This window comes from Sus scrofa, chromosome 4 (assembly GCF_054392235.1).
Source record: "Sus scrofa isolate SSC_HxYL_T2T_F1_AM1 chromosome 4, Sscrofa_HxYL_maternal_Yorkshire_Landrace_v2.0, whole genome shotgun sequence".
NCBI lineage: Eukaryota > Metazoa > Chordata > Mammalia > Artiodactyla > Suidae > Sus > Sus scrofa.
In genome coordinates, this window is record NC_139386.1 from 76,791,533 (window position 1) to 76,811,247 (window position 19,715).

Sequence of the window (19,715 nt, forward strand, 5' to 3'; positions counted from 1 at the left end):
CTAGTTGGGTTTGTTTCCACTGAGCCACAACAGGAACTCTTGCTTCCTTTTCTAAGTCCCTCCTGAAGCTAAGCCTTCCCTGTGGAGGGGGGGACGTGACACACGCAGAGCTCCCCTCTCCATCGCTCTCATTCCTCTACTTGACCAGCTCTTAGCCCTGAGTGTTTTCAGGCTGGATATATACTCTCTCCCAAATCTAAGATCTCTTTATGTTCTCACCTCCTGGAGTGGATACAGAAGTGGGACTAGCTTCTCAGAAGAGCCTGACGTTGGAAACGCTCGGCGTTGCCATAGTCAGGGAAAGTCAGGCTGGGCAGCTGAGGCTGGCTTACGAAACACAATGAAGACAAAACAGAGAAAGCCATCAAAAATTACAAACCAGGAGTTCCCATCATGGCTCAGTGGTAATGAACCCAACTAGTATCCATGAGGACGGAGGTTCGTTCCATGGCCTCACTCAGTGGGTTAAGGATCCTGCATTGCATGAGCTGTGGTGTAGGCCAGCAGCTGCATCTCCAATTCGACCGCTAGCCTGGGAACTTCCATATGCCGAGAAGGCAACTGTAAAAAGACAAAAAAAAAAGAAGAAGAAGAAGAAGGAAAAGAAAAGAAAGAAAGAAGAAAAAAAAAAAACCAAAAACCAAAAACCAATGTATATAACAGCTGCCTTCTGCTTCAACACAACTCTTCACTTATTACTGAGAATCAGAAGAGCCTGTGTGGCCTTGGGCAAGTTACCCAACCCTTGTGTGCCTCAGACTCCCCACCTGCAAAGTCAGGCTAACACTCCTAAATACCACATAGGTTTGTTATGCAGATTAAATGATATAAAGCCTGGAAAGTGCTGAGAACAGGTGTGGAATACAGTAAGAGGTCCCCCAGTGTAGGCTCGGAAACCAGCTGAATTCTCTTTCCACCTCCAGGAACACTTGCTTCCTATCACCTTCCATGCTTTCAGGAACAGAAAAGACCCTGGATCTCCCGCAGCAAATCTCTGCCATTGATAGACTTGGCATTTGTAACACTCCTGGGCCACAGTGGTCACTGCTGTTCTTGTCCCCACTGTGTGAGTTGACTTCTTTTTTTTATTTTATTTTTTTTATTTTCTCACTGTACAGCAAGGGGGTCAGGTTATCCTTACATGTATACATTACAATTACATTTTTTCCCCCATGAGTTGACTTCTGACAGCCATCCCGCTCCTGGGACAGGACCTCTCACTGATGAGCTACTTTTTCTCCTGGAAAGATGCTGTCTTCATCATCACCCATTCAAGCCTCATTTCTTCTTTTTCTTTTTAGTATACTACTTTTGTGTTTTTATTTATCTTATTTTTTATTGGTGTATAAGTATAGTTGATTTACAATGTTGTGTTAGTTACTGATATACAGCAAAGTGATTCAGCGACAGATAGATAGATAGATGGATTCTTTTCCATTACATGTCATCACAAGATATTGAATATAGTTCCCTGTGCTATACAGTTAAGTCCTTGTTGTCTATTTTCTATATAGTAATGTATATATGTTAATCCCAAATTCCCAATTTATTTCTACCTCCCCTTTCCCATTTGGTAGCCATAACCTTATTTTCTATGTCTGTGAATCTGTTTCTGTTTTGTAGATACGTTCATTTGTTTCACATTTAGATTCCACATATAAGTGATATCACATGATATTTGTCTTTCTCTATCTGACTTCACTTAGTATGATCGGTGGATCACTAGGTCCATCTACGTTGTTGTAAATGGCATTACTTCATTTTTTGTGGCTGAGTAATACTCCATTGTAGATCTATACCACATCTTCTTTATCCATTCATCTATTGATGGGTATTTAAGTTGCTTCCATGTCTTGGCTTTTGTAAACAGTCAAGCCTAATTTCTTGATCCCTACATCTTTTAATATTGCTAGAATGACAGAGATAAGCTTATTTTGCAATTGTTGTGCCCAAGTGTTCTATGTCCCTGCAATCAAATAACTGCTTCGTTTGATCAACTGTGAGTCTTCCACTTTGCTCAAGTCTTCATAGGCCTTGAATCTTTCTACCTAAAGCAGGGTTTCTTAAAATCCCCTAACTTTTTTCCTTAATGGTTCAAAACATAAAAGCTACAACAAAAGACCTTTTTACAAGTTACAACAATTTTCTTAACATTTCAAAATGCATCATATTGCTTCATGGATGGATATGTACAATTCAAAAGTACAAATCAACTCCTCTATATCCATTTTATTGCTGTTTGTGCTCTTTAATTCCTGGAAGTCCCAAAGAGCGAAATATCACCCTCCCCAATTCTTTCTGCTCGTAGCTGTTAAGAAAAGAGAATGAAACGTGTTAAGTCACTACCCATCAACTCAGGCTTCTGGTTTCATTGGGAGACTTGCTCATTAAAGCAGGTAAGGGGTGCAGAGCAAGAAATGAAGGTGTCCCTATAGCCTGTGATGGGAGGAACAGGTTGGTCAGCATGACATACCGGCTCCACGACTCCGACTCCACCACCGGCAAAACCTTAAACAGGCCCATCAGCAGTGATTTACTTCAACCAGGTGATATTTTAATGAGCCAACCCCAGCGCTCCCTGGATGACACGACGCATCATGTCATACTTTGGGAAGGACACACCACCTTTAAAAGAAAAAAAATCACGAAAAGAGCCAGAGAGCTGACACTCGCAGATGACTCTAATTCCCTCTGTCCTGTGGACATGCACGGTGTGGGAGCGCTCCAAGTGCGCCCAGCCGAGTTCCGCTGTCATCGGACCTGACCCTCGCTCCCCCCGGAGGCCCGCGGCCTGTCTGCTGCAATGACAAGGGACGCAGCCACGCTTCAACTCAGGGTCCGCAGATGTGCGGCACAACAGGCCCCGTCCAGCCTGGCCGGCCGAGGGCAGCTGGACTGCATGAATTTTTAAAGTAAAACCACGGATTTTGGGGGGGAGTTCGGGACTTACTCCCCGCCCCGCCCCCCTCCTCCCACCGTGAAGTCCCCACAGAAGAAAGGCGCAGGCCAGGCGTGTTGATTTTGGCACCGGCTCACAGTCCCTCTGTTCTGAAGATGAGCTGACACGTGCAGATTTGCAGAGCAGCCATTCCAAAAGGTTAATTAAATATTACCATTGTTTTCCGAGCTATTAATGTATGGTCTTTCATTTCTTCATGTGAAAGCCTTCTCCCTTCTCAAAAATCAGAGTTTGGATTTGCTTCCCAGTCCTGTCCCCCTTTTTAAAACGTGGAAAGAGGAAAATGGTGGGGTAAGGGGAGAGAGAGAGAAAGAGAGAGAGCAAGAAAGGTGCAGAAATGCAGTTTGGAGCTGAAAGGAGGGGCGTGGTTGGAAGTGGAGCCCTTGAAACCTGCTCTGGGCTGCAGCTGGGGCTTAGAATCATGTCATCCAAGAAAGGTTCTAGAAAGTGGCCAAGCAGGAACCCTTGCTCTTCCACCTGTGTTTATTGGCTGATGTAATTGGCCACACTGGAGCTGAGGATGGTTGCAGGCCTGTGGCCTTCAGAGGTTCTGGGGGAGGTGCTGCATGGGGTAGGGGGTGGGCCTAATGGCCAGTGAGGACCGAGGCAGAACCGGCCCACCCACCCCACACTGTCTGTCGACTCTGCCCCCTCCAAACCACTCTGCTTTCCCCCTCCCCGGGGCAGGGCCGTCCCAATGTGAAGGAGGGGTTCCAGATTCCTCTCCAGCAGGAGGTGCGGCCCTTCGCGACTGCGGTTGACAAGAATCTTGGCCACGAGGAGCGGTGAACAGCACATGTTTGGTTTGCAAAGTCCCAAGGCCTCCCTAGACGTGGCGCGGATCTCCAGTGACATGAATTAAAAGGACAGAAGGAAGCTGATGTGACGGGTGCGCAAGGCGGGGGGTTGGTGCAGAGGCAAGTGGGGAGGGCAGGACCCAGGCTGGTGGTGCCCCGCCCCCAAATACCTGTCCTCCCCACTCGCCCCTGCAGCTGCCCTTCCGTCCCTAAGCTCCATCCACAGAGGGCTGAGCTCCGCAGGGTGCTTCCAAATGCAGACCCTGCCGCCCGAAAACCTGAGGTCAAAGCCCATCTTCCCCACTCAGGCTGGGTTTCCCTAATGCTTCTCATGTCTAATGGTTTCGCTTTTAAGCACAAATTGCTCTACTGTGGGAGTTGTTGTTAAAATGAAAAGAAAAAGTACATCAAGTGTCCAGTATACAGTAGGTGCTCTTGCAAAGGAAGGGACAAGAGGGGGCGTTAACATGAGCAAGCCCTGGCAAGGAGCCTTGGGGGTGGCGGGTGGGGGTGCTGCTGGGTACCTGGCTGGTTTGGAACCTGGCTGGTTTGGAGCCTCTCAGGTTGTCCTGGGTCCAGTTTCCTGGGATGAGCTCATTCCACTTCCTGTGGCCCTGTCCCAGCCCCAGCACGTCCCCTCTTGCTAGTAGGGTCACTTTGACACCTAGCTATCCACACCCGGAACTGAGCCTCTGCCTGCACCTGAGGCTTGGTGGTGACTGGCCTGTGATGGGAAGTGCCAGAGCTAAGCACACAGGCTGGAGGTGTAGGAGCAGCAAGCACACACATGTCCGCATGAGCTGCTGTAAATGCCAGGATGCAGCCTCCAGGGAAACTGCTGGGTCTCCTGTAAGATTAGTATGCCCGGGACGGTGTAGCAAGAAGATGCGCTAACAGATGCAGGGAGCTTGGGCTGAATTCATTCCAACCAGGTGTGTCCTGGTCCCTGAATGAAATGTCAGGATATCTTTCCTGTGCCTTAGAGAGTGAGAGGGTTTGCAAACGGTGACTGCCAATGACAGAGCACTGTGCTAGGGAGTGGGAGTGGGACAGGAGGTCAGAGTCCCGGGGGAGTGCTGCAGAAAGGCAATCAGGCAGAGGAAACAGCCAAAGGAGGGCAGGAATGGTGGGCGTCTGTAGGGTTGCCTGTTTGGCGTAGTGGCCACCCCACCCCCACCGTTGGCAAGCGGGGGGCAGTGAGGACATGCCCACTCATAATTAACATGGGTGGACAGAGCCCCAGCTCCCTGGCTCTTAGCTGACTGGTCTAGAAGCCAACTCCTGATGAGGATTGCCAAAGTCAGCAAATCAAAACAGAGGATGTCCACTTAAATCTGAACTTTAAATGTTCCCATTGTGGCTCAGCAAGTTAAGAACCCAACATTGTCTCTGTGAAGATGTGGGTTCAATCCCTGGCCTCACTCAGTGGGTTAAGAATCCGGCCTTGCCACAAGCTTTGGTGTAGATCCCAGATGCAGCTCAGATCTGACGTGGCTGTGGCTCTGGGGTAGGCTACACTCTGGTGTAGACCTTCCATATACAGTGGCTGTGGCTTTAAAAAGAAAAAAAGGGAGTTCCCATCTTGGCTCAGTGGTTAACAAATCCGACTAGGAACCATGAGGTTGCGGGTTCGATCCCTGGCGTTGCTCAGTGGGTTAAGGATCCAGCATTGCTGTGAGCTGGGGTGTAGACCAGTGGCTACAGCTCCGATTCAACCCCTAGCCTGGGAACCTCCATATGCCACGGGAGCGGCCCAAGAAATGGCAAAAGAAAAAGAAAGAACATTTGAATTTTAGATAACCAATTAACTTTTAGTGTAAGTAAATCCCATGCACCTTTGGAGAGATACTTGTAAGTGAAAAATAATGAGTTGTTTCCCTGAAATTCTCATCCCTTTGGACAGCCTCTGTTTTATCTACATCCCTTCTCCTGACCCAAACTGGGCCCTCCAAAAGAAATTAATCCTCAGGCTGGTGACTTGTGTTTGATTTCCACATTTAAGGAGAATACAAGCCAGTGTTGAAATATATACCTTTCCCCCTCCCGGTCCACAGAGCCAGAATCCCCCTGACAACTAAAAGCTCACTGATAACTCATGGATACCTAGAGTACCTAAAATCTGAGTGATAAATTACTTACCACAAATAATAGACCCTGGGTTCATAGCCTACAAACCAGTAAGAAGAAGTGTCCATATCTCCCCCCTTCAAAATGGACAAAGGGGATATTTGCAAAAGAAACATGCCATCTCTAATGTCAAAGTACAGAAAAAATGTTCAACCTCATTAATAAGCACATATAAACAAAAACATTGAAATGGCCTGTTTAGGCTGTCAAATGAGCAAATTAAGAAGCAAATTAAGAAAAGTAGGTCTACTGAATGCTGGTGAGGGTGCAACTGAGTGCTCTTTTGCTCTAATAGTACATCCCTAACATACAAAGGACTTCTGCAGAGTAATAAATGCCAAAGAGCCCAGGAGAGAAATGGACAAAGGGATGGAAGAGGCCACTCACAGAAGAGATGCAAGTAGTCCAGATACATTAGAGATAGAGATTTCCTGCTAAGTGGAGATTTGGGGCATTTTGATGTTTGTTTTTCCCTTTTTGAAGGTTTTTGTTTTTGTTTTTGTTTTTTTTTTTTTTGGCCACACTTGAGGCATGTGAAAGTTTGTGGGCCAGGGATTGAACCTGTGCCACAGCAGCAACCCAAGCAGTTGCAGTAATAATGCCAGGTCCTTAATCCACTGTGCCACCAGGGAACTCCTTGAAGGGTTTTTTTCCAAACCGAAGTATTTACAATGTTGTATAGTTTCAGGTGCACAGCATAGTGATTCAGTTATGTGTGTGTGTGTGTGTGTGTGTGTGTCCTTTTGCACATTCTTTTCCCATAGAGGTTATTATACAACATTGAATATAGTTCACTGTGCTATACAGTAGGTCCTTGTTGGGTATCTATTTTATATATAGTAGTGTGTATCTGTTAATCCAAACTCCTAATTTTCCCTCTCCCCCTTCCTCCTTTAGTATTCATAAGTTTGTTTTCTACATCTGTGGGTCTATTGCTGTTTTGTAAATAAGTTCATTTGTACCTTTTGTTTTAGGTTCCACATGTAAGCAATATCACATACTTGTCTTTGGCTTACTTCACTTAATATGAGAATCTCTAGGTCCATCCATGTTGCTGCAAATGGCATTATTTCATTCTTTTCTATGGCTAAGAACCATTCCATTATAGATAGGGAGACGATAGATAGATAGATAGGGATTTTTATTTCATTCTCATAATCAGGCAAAGTCAAGATAAAACATGACCCCAGCTCTTGGCCTGTGATGCCACAGGCACTGAGAGCTTCTATTCCTGGGAAGGGCTTTGGGAAACAGCCAGTCTCTCACACACTATTGGTAGGCATCAATATTTCTACAGCATTTTTAAGGGATGATTCCGCAATATCTATTTAAAGCGCCCCAAATCTCTGACATCTGTTTCTTCCTTGAAGACGGAAAAACTATTGTTTACCCTCCTCCTTGGAAAAGGAAATTCCCAACTCTTAGTGTCTCAGGAAATAATCATTCCTCTGTGGGCCCCTCTTCTCTAAAAAACATATTTTAAAATTTTTCAAACAATAGATTTTCCCTGGGTTCTGATCCATTTTCTGCTTTTTCCAGCCATTCTTTGATGACTCACCCCTTATTCTTTAACAGCCCATTCAGAATGTGGTGACCAATGTGGGACGACATTATTCTTAAAAAACGAAGCTTACATGCCACGGCCTGGAACAAAGTGATTACGTTTTCAGGAAAGAAACAGTGATGGTGTGAGTGGGTAAGGCTCCCCTACACGCAGGGAACCCAAGGAGCGCTGTTGAGATACAGCTCTTCCTCCTCTTCCTTCCTGGGAATTCTCCCTGCTGCCCCTTCAGGGAAGCATCACCTCCCCTCCCTCAAGATCTCCTCCATTCCGGGCAGGAGTCCCTGTGCCTGGAATCCTGCCCCGTCCCACCTTGTCACACTGTCTCCCGCAGCCATTCCACCAGCTCCGCTTCCTCCACAAGCCCCAGCCGAGAGCTGAGTGGCTGACCTCCAGCTGCCCACCTGTTCCGAGCTACCTGGCTCCCTCTCTCCTCCTGTTGTCTGTACCACACGGCAGTGGGATCCATGCTGTCCTGTCAGCTAAATGGCTGCAGCATCCTCCGTCCTTCTCTGCCTGTCCACATCCAGAGTGTCCCGGCCTGAGTTTAGCAATGGGCTCCTCATCGAGCAGCAGCTCAGGAAGCTGTGGAGTGATGTTTGTGTTCTCTGAGATCACCTTGCGGAGCATCACTAAGGACCAGAGTCCCCAGGCGAGGCTCGCATTCTTGGTTAAGTTGAGACTTACTTGAGCCTCTCAGTACCTGTCTCGTGTCCTTGGGATAGAGTGATGCTGACTGAAACAGGCAAGATCTGAAAATTAAACCATAGGGTCCTCCGCGAAACGGCGGTCTGGCTTCCCTTTATGCAGTTGAAACACCACTAACAACGGGATCTACATATTAGAGTCCACCCTCTCGAAATTATATTTTCCTCTTCTGTGGTTCAGCCTCACTGTAATGGAACGCAATCCCCCGAGATGAGAAATCTGGTATGCAGGACTAGAAAACACCTTCAGTTGGGAAAATATGTGGGATGTTTTCTTTTAAATCCTTCTTCAAATTTTGTCTCTATCCACCGTTAAAATGAATTTCACACCCATTTTTCCCCTTTTACCTTTGAAAAAGATGCTTGCTTTTACAGCCTTCTCTTCAGGTCAAAACAAAAGCTCTCTTATACTTCTTAGAATCTTGAGATCCTTTTCTGGTGAAGAGGAAAAAAAATGTGCTCTAATTAAGGCAATTGGGGAAGCACTGGATCCCTGCAGAACAGAACTAACCCTCTTCAACATCCGTGAACTGGTAGCTCGACTATTAATAGACAACATGAAATAGGAGAGTGCCAGGAATCGCACAATTTTTTCACTCATTTACCCCTAATTTTTTTTCCGAAAGTATTGTACGCATTTTTGCCAGCTACCGTTTGACAGATGTAGGGTGAGATTAAAGAGATATGTTTACAAGATCATAGAAAATGATATTCTGGGGTCAACAGTACTGTTGTAGAGCAGAGGATTTTTCTCTTTCCCCTCCTCTGTCAGGAAACAGGAGAAACAGACCCAACCCAGGTCTAAATCTCTGGTTCATGTGAGTAACGTTTTCTCATTTCACATGAGCACTGACAAAAAGACCCCAAGGAGGACAAACAATAATAGATAATAAATTATAGATGCGAGAAAATTGAAGGACATTATGCTTCAGCATTTCTGCCTCCTAATCAACGTGTAGGGATGAGATGGGCTTTTCTTCATGTGTCTGCTTACAGCCCGTTCGCTCATTTGCACCCACTGTGCCGTGGGTCACCTGCTCGGGACCTCAGCAGACAGACTGTAAAAGCAGGTGAGCGAGTGGCCACTGACTGCTGAACCCTGCCCGCCCCCCAGCCATCTGATTTGGTCCAAGAGCATCCTTGAGAGCTGAGAGAGATGAGGAATGACTCTCCTGTCGGTGGCAAGGAGAGGCCTCAAAGACCCACAGGTCTGGGTCTGTGCAGAACCTTTGTTGGCATCGAGGTCCCCTTCTGTCCCTCCCACACCAAGCAGACAATCCCTTCCCCAAATCCAGAAGATCAGCAATAATTGGTTTGGCTTCCAGCCCGTACCCTTCTGGTGCAAAAGCAACAGCACAGTTCACTAGTTCTTTCCGATTTCTCCCTGCTCTCCCTTAAAGAGAACCCTCGCGTCTGATTAAAATCGGTCATGCGCCTGTCCTGGAGTGAAGAGGGGCTATTTATTTCTGTCAAGTTCTGCTTGGAAGGTTTGAGGCTTCCTCCTACCAGACATTTTACTAGTAAACAGAAAAGTTACCCATATTGTCATGCTTGCCCTGACCTGCAAGCTAGTGAACAATAAATCTTAATTACAGTTAAATGCCAAAATCTGCAAAGAATGAGGCAGCACTAGTCAACTGTGAATTGGCCGACTCCTCGCTGGGGCTGGGGTGCAGCTGCAGGAATACATAAATTAGTTTGTGATTTGTTTGTGCCGGAACAATCAGTCGAGGCTGTTTCTTACGAGCATTTCCAGTATCAGTGGACGCACTGGCATTCATCCTATTGCCATGGCAGATACAGGTGGCATCTGGGAAGTTTTTTTCTTTTTAAATGACCTTCAGCATTATGCTTGGGTTAATAAGAAAGCGCCATTTCTAAATATCTCGGCAGTTTTCCAAACTAGCGCTCAGCCTCCTGACATCTGCTCCATCCATACTGGTTACCTTTGGGTTTATTCGGGGAGCCACTGAATAACCTTTTTGTTAGCAAGCTCCTTTTTGCACCAGGCAGGGCCACTGGAGTGGAGGCAGGCATCCATGCAGGGTTTTTTTTGTGTGTGTGTTTGTGTGTGTGTTTTTGTTTTTTTTTCCTGCTGCTGCAAAGTTCATGAGCTCCTTGCTATTCATGCTTGTCATCATGCTAAATAAAGCCACTCTGTTGTCCCCGTGCCTGGGTCCTCTTGGTGTATGGGCACCCATATGCAAGAATTAGAAAGCTGATTGCCCACATAACTCTGTTCAATGACTTCAGGCTGCTCTATCAATTTTGAGACTGACGGGAGACGGGAGATGGAAGTCCAAAGAAAGGATGGAGTTTGGGCCACTCCACGTTTGGTCCCGTGAATCAATCTGCAATCTACTTATATTCAGTTTAGATGCAGTCCCCTTCTTCTCGGAAGTCAATCATCTGCTTGGTGCCCTTACGGGCAGGTTCCTAATAAGGCGACAGGCCCTGATTCCCTGGCCTCTGGAATCAGCCCAGAGGCCTCAGGATGGCAGGCCCTAGGATGCCGCGCTATTTTAAAATTAGGAGGTGCCTAGGTAAGTAGATAAGAGGGAAGTAGGAAAACCCTTTCCCCGACAGAGGTGGGGGGAAGAGAGTTGCAAAATAGGCAGTTTTCTGTTGTATTTTTTAAAGTGTACGTGGGAGCGTTATTGGGTACTTAGGTGGCGATGTCAGTTTCACTCGGTACCCGCCCCCCTTCCCGCCCCAGGGCGCCGGCTCCCCCAGACCCCGCCGCCCCGCCGGCCCCATCCTGTCACCAGCGGTCCTGCTTCCTGTTTGTGCTGCCGCTGTGTTGCTTCCTGGCGTCACCCGGAGCCGCCCTTCTGCTGCGCCTCCACCCCGGGACTGGCTCTCTTCCCAGCTCCCTCTGGTGCTGGCAAATCTGTCCTGCTCCCTTTCGGTCTAAACCCCAGGTTTTTAAAGGACCCATCCCAGTGCTGGAGCCTTTGCTCTTGAGCCCCGCGGGGCCTCCCCCACGTGCTCGGATTCTCCGCAGACCTTTATCCAAAGAGCTAATTCAAGGCATTTTTGCGTTTGCTACCTCTGCCCTTTTGCCTTCCTCGGAGGAGGGGCCTCGGGTTGTTCCCCGCTTGCAGGGATAGAGAAAGAGGCCCAGAGAGAAGGAGGGCTGAAGTGGTGCTGAGGAGAGAAAGCGATTAGCAATCTGCTCACCCGGCTGCGGCTCCACGCCCCCGCCTCGACCGCTTGTCCTGCTGGCCAAGCCCTTCCCGGCTTCTTGCATTTAATCCCCTGTGGGCGTTATTAGCCTTATTTTAAACCGTGGAAACAAGGTTCACAGAACTTATCCTCTTGCCCAGGGTCTGGCAGCTGGCTCTTTGCCTGACTCACATCTTCCCTCAGCAGGTGCCACCCGGCTTCCCCCCTGTGACACCCTTACCTCATCCAGGATTGTGCCCAAATGCCAGATGAATGAATCCTCTTTGGACAGACTTCTATGTCCCAAACAGAACTTTCTGTCCCCTCCCCAGCTTTCTCTCTCTTTGGAGCATTTATCACTACCCAATATTATAAATAGATAATAAATATATAAACACATACTTATTTTAACTTGTCTAGCTGTTGCCTACATGTGTGTGAGGTCAGCGACTTGGACTATTTTGCTCACGGTTTTGCTCACTCCTGCATCCTCCTGATCCGTGCAGGCATTAATAAGTAACTGTGGAAGGATGGGGGGAAGGGAAGGGGAGAAAGGGGGAAGGAAGGAAGGAAGAGAGGAAGGGGGAGGGGGGAGGGAGGGGAGAGGGAGGGCCGAAGCGGGAGCGAGCTGCATTTCTTTCCAGCTTGAAGCTAAATCAGTGATGTTCAGCCAGGTGGCCGGAAATGACAGCCAATGATGCCGCCTACATGTGGAAACTCAGGCATGAGGTGGACATGTTCAGGATTCTACCATAAACCACTGGTCGATCTAGGACTAAACCAGTAAAGTGTATGACTTATCAGCCTAAGCTCTTGCCAGTTATCCCAGCAGTGTTTTCTGGCTCCCTGGACATTGCTACCTGATCATGCTTCTCCAGGGTTCCCGCCTGCAGAACTCTTGCCTAGACGTCCCCAGTGCAACCACCCAGCCTTTCAGTGGCTCCTGTGAAGCAGGAGGTGGCAGGCCTGTTGAGGTAACCCCTGTGTCTTCCAGACAGGGCATGAGTAACCCTGACCTCTTCCCGCTGGCCCCTCCCCAGGGCCACTTTTTAAGTCAGAGGATGTCATTCCTCTGTTTGCCTGATTCGAGGAAGTCGGCCCTTCCAGCATTTCATATTCCTCATGCTGGGAGGATCCACGAAGAGGTGCCTGGATCAGGACCCCCTGGAGGAAGCCCCTAGAAATCTCACACATGCAGAGTCCCTTCAGAAACACCCGCTCCTCTTCGTCTTTTAAGGGTTTTCCTCCAAGCTGCAGGGAACCAGCCGGGAAGGGAGACAGCCTCTTTACAAGGCCCTTCCTGGCCTCTGCCTCTGGGCCCAGGAAAGAGACACCTGCCAAAGTCAGCTGTGGGCGACAGGTCTGATGTGCAAACCAGACCAAGTTCATGACCCACTCCTCTTTTTCTTTTTTCCATACGGGGTCCTTTTCAGCAAGTCACCGTCACAGAGATGAGCCCCAAAGAAGACTGACTTTAAATGGAATGTTTTTACTCTTCTCTCACTGTGGCGGCCCACGAGGAGGCCACTCCAGGAAGCTTTAGGGCAGGAGGCAGGGGGTAGGGGCTAGAAAAGGTGTGTGGCTCTTTTCTCCTTTAGCTTCAAGGAGGTGAGCATCTTGGATTAGAGAATACAGGTCAAAGTGGATTAAGGGGAGGCACCAATGTGCTTTGAAGGATAAACAAGAAAGGGAAATCACAGTTGACAGAGTCACAGTTCAGAAAATCAGGAGAGATTTCATGGAAGAAGTGGCTTCTGAGATAAATCTGGAAAGAACAGCGGGATTTTAATAGGCAAAGATGGTGTGAAGGGAAAACGCCTGGATGAAGGCACTGACAAAGGCCCTGCTGTGGAGAGCAGGCAATGGGAAGGTTGGGATGGGTGGGCCGGCCACTGGGTGGCTTTGGCTGGAGAGTGAGGTCCCAGCCCAGGAAGTGCGGACGACAGGCTGCAGACAGCAGCCGTGCAAAGGCGTTTGCACCTGCTATAGGAGGCAGAGGGGAGCGTGTGGTCCAGCCCTGCAATAGGATGCCCCTCAAATAAAAATGAGGTCTTTTTTTTTTCTATTTACACTAGATTTAACTAGTGTAAATTCAGCTCTAAACCCTCATATTTGATTCAGTTATTGGAAATTTTGAAGGTTTCAGGCTTGGTTTGAACGACCCGGTTTGTGAACCTTCTCCTATAACGCTATGTCTCACGAAAGCTAAATGCAGAGGAAGTGTGTCTGAGAAAATTGAACTTCAAGAGTGACATGGGCAGTCACTGCGCAACATGCACTGGATTTGAAGCGCAGGACGAAGAAAGGATATAAAATATCTTACCCATCATCCTGATATGGATCACGCTTTACAATGATGATACTTTGGATTTCTTGGGTCACATTAAAATGTTACGGAAATGAGCACAAAAAATAAGGCCAGGGGAAGCCACTGAAGGTCTTTGAGAATTAAAGATGCATCAAAATAAAAATAATAACTAATAATAACAACTTTGAGGAAGCGTGTGGGGACCCTTTGGGAGAAGACAAGAAAGTCCACTGAAAGATTTTTTTTTTTTCCAGTGGCTACATCAGAAATAACCTGAGTCAGGGACTTAGAGCCACACGCTTCACTCCCAAACATGGCTCAGAAGAGGACCCCCTGTTTTCAGGGATGTTCCTACCAGGCTAAGGCCAACCCTTCCTCATTCCCCCAATACTTTACTGCCAGGAGAGTTCTGGGCTCTGTCGGGAGGGGGCCAGTGACTGTGAAGAGTCACCCTGAAGGATCCTAGACCAAATTTGACCCCTGGTTTGACTTGAAGGCTAGCTGACAAACTTTGTTATTGCATCTCGGGCTGGAATTCGCCATTGGAAATGCAGCCTTTGTCACGGGCACAAGGAGCACTGTTTTGCATTTGATGACATTTTCAAAATGGTGTGAAAAAACCCTGACGTTTTTATTAGAAAATCTATAAAGCCCAAACAAACGGTTTCATGCTGCTTGGCCTCATTCTTCATAGGTTCCTGGGCCATCCATCATGCCTCCCACTCCCCTTGAACCCAGCAGCGGCCACGTCTTGCCTGGGAACAAAAGGTCCTCTCACAGAAGCCCTTTCAACCTTAGTTGTCCTTGCCTCTCAACTTTTACCCCTTAAATCAACTACGATCCTCCCGCTTTTACTGGCTCCCCTCCCGGAAGGCTAAACACTGTTGTCACCTCCTTCAGAGGCCCTCCCTTTACCTCTCCTGATGCTGAATTACAGAAGCCTGACTTGCCTGCTCTGGTGACTCGGGCCTGGGACTCTCCTCCAGACGCCCTAACACGTGATTCATCTTCCAGTTTGGACCAAAGACATGGAGTCAGAGGAAACCAGTGAAGCCTTTCTCTCCTGCAAGAGCTCTGTCTGTCCGCCGTTTTGGATAAAGATCACGCCTATTCCACACTTCCTCTAAGGCTCAGTCCTGTCTGCGGTACCCAACGCACGATGACTCCGTCTGTCCATCCGTCAGGCAGTATGTGACCTCCTGTCTCCGTCTTCAGACTCCCTAAAACAAACTGCTTTTCGACTTTTCCCCGTGGGGTGTCTCCCCTGCTGACCCGTCTCTGTCTCTGTCTCCCACTCATTCACATAATAGCTGCCACTAGGCCCTTAAGCATGGCCATCACTGTTCGTCCCCTGGTTCCCATCACTGTCTCTGCATTTTCGTCTGAGTCTGGTGTCTCTGTCAACCCATCACCAGTGGGTTCTTTCTTAATTCTCCACCTGGCTCCCTGCTGCTTCCTTGGATTAATCATCTTCTCTCTACATTCTGTTTTCTCCTCACTTATTTATTTCAACCAAATTTGTCCAACCGAACAATGGTTGGCCAAGTAGCATGTCAGTGTGAGCTTTGTCTTACAAGTTCTTAATATTTTCTTTCTTTCTTTCTTTCTTTCTTTCTTTCTTTCTTTCTTTCTTTCTTTCTTTCTTTCATTCTTTCTTTCTTTCTTCTTTTTTTTTTTTTTTGGTCTTTTGTCTTTTTAGGGCCACCCCCACAGCATATGGAGGTTCCCAGGCTCGGGGTCTAATCGGAGTTGCAACTGCCAGCCTACACCAGAGCCACAGCAAAGCAGGATCCAAGCTGCGTCTGCCACCTACACCACAGCTCAAGACAATGCCAGATCCATAACCCACTGAGTGAGGCCAGGGATTGAACCTGCAACCTCATGGTTCCTAGTTGGATTCGTTTCCACTGCACCATGACGGGAACTCCCAATGTTTTCATTTAATTCTCACAATATTCTTAGGAAGTAGAGAGAGTGGACATTATCATGGGCTCCATTGTTTGCTTTTTTTTTTTTGGCTGCACCTGCAGCATGTGGACTTTCTGGGCCAGGAATCAAACCCGAGCCACAGCAGCAACCTGAGCTGCTGCCATGCTAACATGGATCCTTAACCCGCTGAGAACAAGGGAACTCCAATCATGGGCTCCATTTTAAAGATGATAAAATGAAGGTTCAAAGAGGATAAATCCCTTTCCTAAGACTCCCGGCTTCTAAAGAGCAGAGGTGAGACCCGGGTCTTCTGCTTCCACATCACGACGCCTCTCTGCAGAGCCCCTGCTCCCCCTCTTACCCACCACCCTCATTTCTCAGTTATGGCTTCTCCCATCTCTCTTCCTTTCTCTGCTTGGCTCGGCTCCCCCGACCCTCCCCATGACTTCTGCTCCTCTTCCTTCTGCCCAGGCTCCTGTTGCACAGTCACTGCTGGCCAGCAGCCTTGGACCCTGAGCTGAGAGCGTCCCATGCCATCTCAGAGCCCAAACCCTGGTTTCACTACGAGCACTTCAAGGTGGGGTTTTGCTCTGAAATGCTATTATGAGTTGTACCCCTACCTCCTCTCCACCCTTTCTGCTGTCCTGTCACCTGCATCTCATGCACACCCCTCACCACCCCATGAAACTGGCTGCTTAATGGCAGGATTGTCCCCTGTGTTGCCAAACCACCATGGGCTGTATAGAAACTTGGGGGCTCATCCGTGGTTTCTTCCTCATTCTCCATGTGCTGGGTAGGACTCCCTGGGGGCAAACAGCAACAGGGTGGCAGTGGGGGCAGGAAAGGAAAAACCAGCAGGCAGATTCTCCAGCAACACAAGGGATGACCTGGGCCAACTTAACCGCTGTCATGTGAGACAGTCAACACACCCGAACTACAGGACAGGGCTGGGCTGCCATAAAAAGACTGCTTTGTTGTGGGGTTTTTTCTCTTTAAACCAAGACTTCTGGGGTCATATTTACTGATTCCCCTCCAAGACCAGGAACAGACCCAAATGACAGGAAATGTGGGGACAGTAAATGGAATTCCCATTCCATTGCAAGCTGGGGAGGAGTCCTGTTTGTCCCCTAATCCATCTCATGGGCCACTGAGTGTGACAGCAGCCAAACCAGGGAGGCTGCAAAGCCACAGAGAAGAAGCCATACCCCACCCTCATCTTAACCCCGGGGCCAGCGCCATCCGGGGCAAGCTCTCACATGTTTGGTGACACTTTAGTTGGGTATTATCCTGGTTTTGCACTGCAGCTGTGGAATCAAAGTCAGATGAGCTCGCTAAACAAGGCTGAGGACATTCCAGCTTGAACTTGATGCCAGGAGGGGTCAGAAGCAGGTGGGGTGGTTGGGGCTAGAGAGTAGCCCTCCTAGCATGACACCGCGCCTCTGCACCTGTCCTTTCAAACCATCAACAGCTAACAGCCTTGACGCTGCCAGCAAAAGAGTGGGACCAGCCCCTCTCTCCTCACGTCTTTTATCCTTCCCAAGAGAGCACTCACCTCGGAGTCCAGTACACGGATTCTCTCCTACTGGAGAAAAAGCATAAATAATAAAAGGAAAAAGCACAAACGCTCAGCACCTTGGCTGTTTTAAAAAGAAGACACCTTCTTTCTGACCTATTCCCAACCTTTCCGCCATCCTACACACACGGGACACACACACACACACACACACACACACACACACTCACTCAACTAGAAGCACCCTGAGGGTTAATAAGAATCCTGAGAGTACTGTGAGCTCCTATCCATGAACTCCGCGTAAATATTAGAGTATCTTTCGACCATGACCACCTGGCCATGTAAAGTGAGCCTGCACTATCTTTTTATTTTGCTTTTTAGGGCCACACCCATGGCATATGGAGGTTCCCAGGCTAGGGGTCAAATCGGAGCTACAGCTGACAGTCCACACCACAGCCACAGCAACACAGGATCCGAGCCACCTCTTCGACCTACACCACAGCTCACGCCAACACCACATCCTTAACCTACTGGGCGAGGCCAGGGATTGAACCCGCAACCTCATGGTTCCTAGTTGGATTCGTTTCCACTGTGCCACAATGGGAACTCTCCTGCTCCATTTAAAAGAAAACGTCTTGGGCATTTTTTTTTTTCCTTCTCAAGAAGAGAGAGCTTGGCAGCAGGTGAGAAAGATGACAGCCTCACCTTTCATTGGTGGCACAGTTTGCACAGAAGGTAGAGAGCGTGCCTGGACTGGGCTGGGCCCTGCCCATTGCATCAGGAAGCTGGTCCCTTCTCAGAGCGGCAGCCAGGGGCGTGTTCCCAATAGCAACTGGGAAAGTTGAATGGATGAAGACTAGGAAAACTTGTGACCTGCCACCTTCCTCCCCATTTAATTTTATTCTCATCAGCATAGATTTCATAAACGTGCACTATATATATATATACATGAATATGTACAGTTCATGCCCATTTGCACCCACAGGTATGCTACATATATGGTTTGTTTGCTCTGGGCCCATACTCCAAGCACTGAGCTTGGGTCTGTCTTCTAGGCGAGGATGTCCCCCAGTTGTTTCTAGATGCTAATTGCAATGGCTCCCAGGATCCCAGCATGTCTGTCCGCTCTCTGAAAGCTCATTGAGGGCTTCTCATCATTAGAATTCCCTGAGTTTTCTCTCCTTCCTTGCCGGCCATCTGGCCTCTCCGTGCTGCAGCTGTGCCTGCCCTCCCCCTGCCACCCACACCTGCGCCTTTGACAGCCCCACCTGAAGCAGACCCATCCATCAAGAGCAGCCCAAATTGCAACCAGAAACGTGCTTCCCGAAATCTAGAATTAAAATTTCCTTCCTTTCAAACCTCCATTTAGGTTTCATGCTTAGTCTTCTTCCCCCCCACTCAAAATTCATTATTTATGCTCTTGGAATAGACGTGGTTGCCTATGAGAGAAAAGATGCCCACCTCCATTTAATCCTTTTGCCCAATTAGCTGAGGCATGCCATGGTGGCATGCCTCTTGAACACTTAAAAATTGTCAATAACCAAGAGAGCAGTGGAGGTCAAGGGTCACAAGTCACAGGCAAACAGCCATGGGCTTGGAAGCCTCAGTCTGCTTCTCCCCAGAAGGGGGCTGCCAACCTGCAGTGCTGCCCGCAGTCTCGAACCCTGGCCAGAGGGACCTTCTGAGTGACAGAGAGCCACCAGAGCACCACTCCAAGGAACCCGTAACTGGTGGTGGCACCTGTAGGGTGCAGGAAGCTAGGCCAGAAAGAGAGGAAAGAGAGAGAAAGGTCCAGTGCAGGTGATGGGGGGACTCTGACTTGGGACATGGGGTGGGGGTGGGGAGGGGATTTTCAAGAAGGCTTCTCCCTTGTCTCGTCTTAGGAACCAAGCGGCTGTCTCTCCCTCTTTCTCCAAATTTGTGCCTGTTATTGCTGCCACCCTTTGCTTGCTTTTGTGTTAACTGAAAAAACCCTGAAATGCTATTTGGTGAAGGTATCAAAAGTGCCCCCAACAGCTCAGGACAGATTTTCCTTCGTTTTTAAGACGATGACAGTGAGCTTGTGCTCCAGCGACACAGAGCATGTGATCAGTAAGACAACAGATGGGCGATGTCCCGAAACCCCTGACAGTATGTGGCCTGAGGAGACTCGCTAAGTGGATTTTTGATTTAGTACCATCGCAGCCAAAAAAGCCTTCTCAGCTCTGCCCTGTCTGCCCCTTGCCAGCAGTGGCCCACAAGAAGCGAGGCATGGATATGAGGGAGCTGGGCCCGAAACAGAAGAAAGTAAAGCCTGATCACCAGTTCAGCCCAGTAAGGGCTACAGATTTACCCGCTCATGAACCAGAGGCTGTCTCAGCAAAATACAGTGCAGCAACACCCATCACTGCGCTGTTTCCATTTTTCATGGACATATAATTGCTGTACAATATTATACACGTTACAGGAATACAATATAGTGATTCTCAATGTTTAAAGGTTATATTCCATTCCTAGTATTTATAAATTATTGGCTATAGTCCCTGTGATATACAATACATCCTTGTAGCTTACTTTATACCTAAGAGTTTGTATCTCTTAATCCTCTATTCCAGATTGCCCCTCCCCCACTGGTAACCACTAGTTTATTCTCAGTATCTGCAAGTCTGC

The 19,715-nt window shown here is 48.2% G+C and overlaps 1 long non-coding RNA gene across 2 annotated transcripts; it reads right to left on the reverse strand.

Moving 5' to 3' along the window:
- Window positions 1–2,490: 2,490 nt before the first annotated feature.
- On the reverse strand, window positions 2,491–11,411 carry LOC146403877 (uncharacterized). 2 transcript variants are annotated; one of them, XR_014843769.1, is made up of 3 exons: window positions 11,332–11,411; window positions 8,500–8,586; window positions 2,491–2,625 (listed from the first exon to the last, which is right to left on the reverse strand). It is a non-coding gene; the product is annotated as an uncharacterized LOC146403877 (long non-coding RNA). The 2 variants fall into 2 exon arrangements; XR_014843770.1 differs by lacking the exon at window positions 2,491–2,625 and adding an exon at window positions 7,905–8,029.
- Window positions 11,412–19,715: the final 8,304 nt, after the last annotated feature.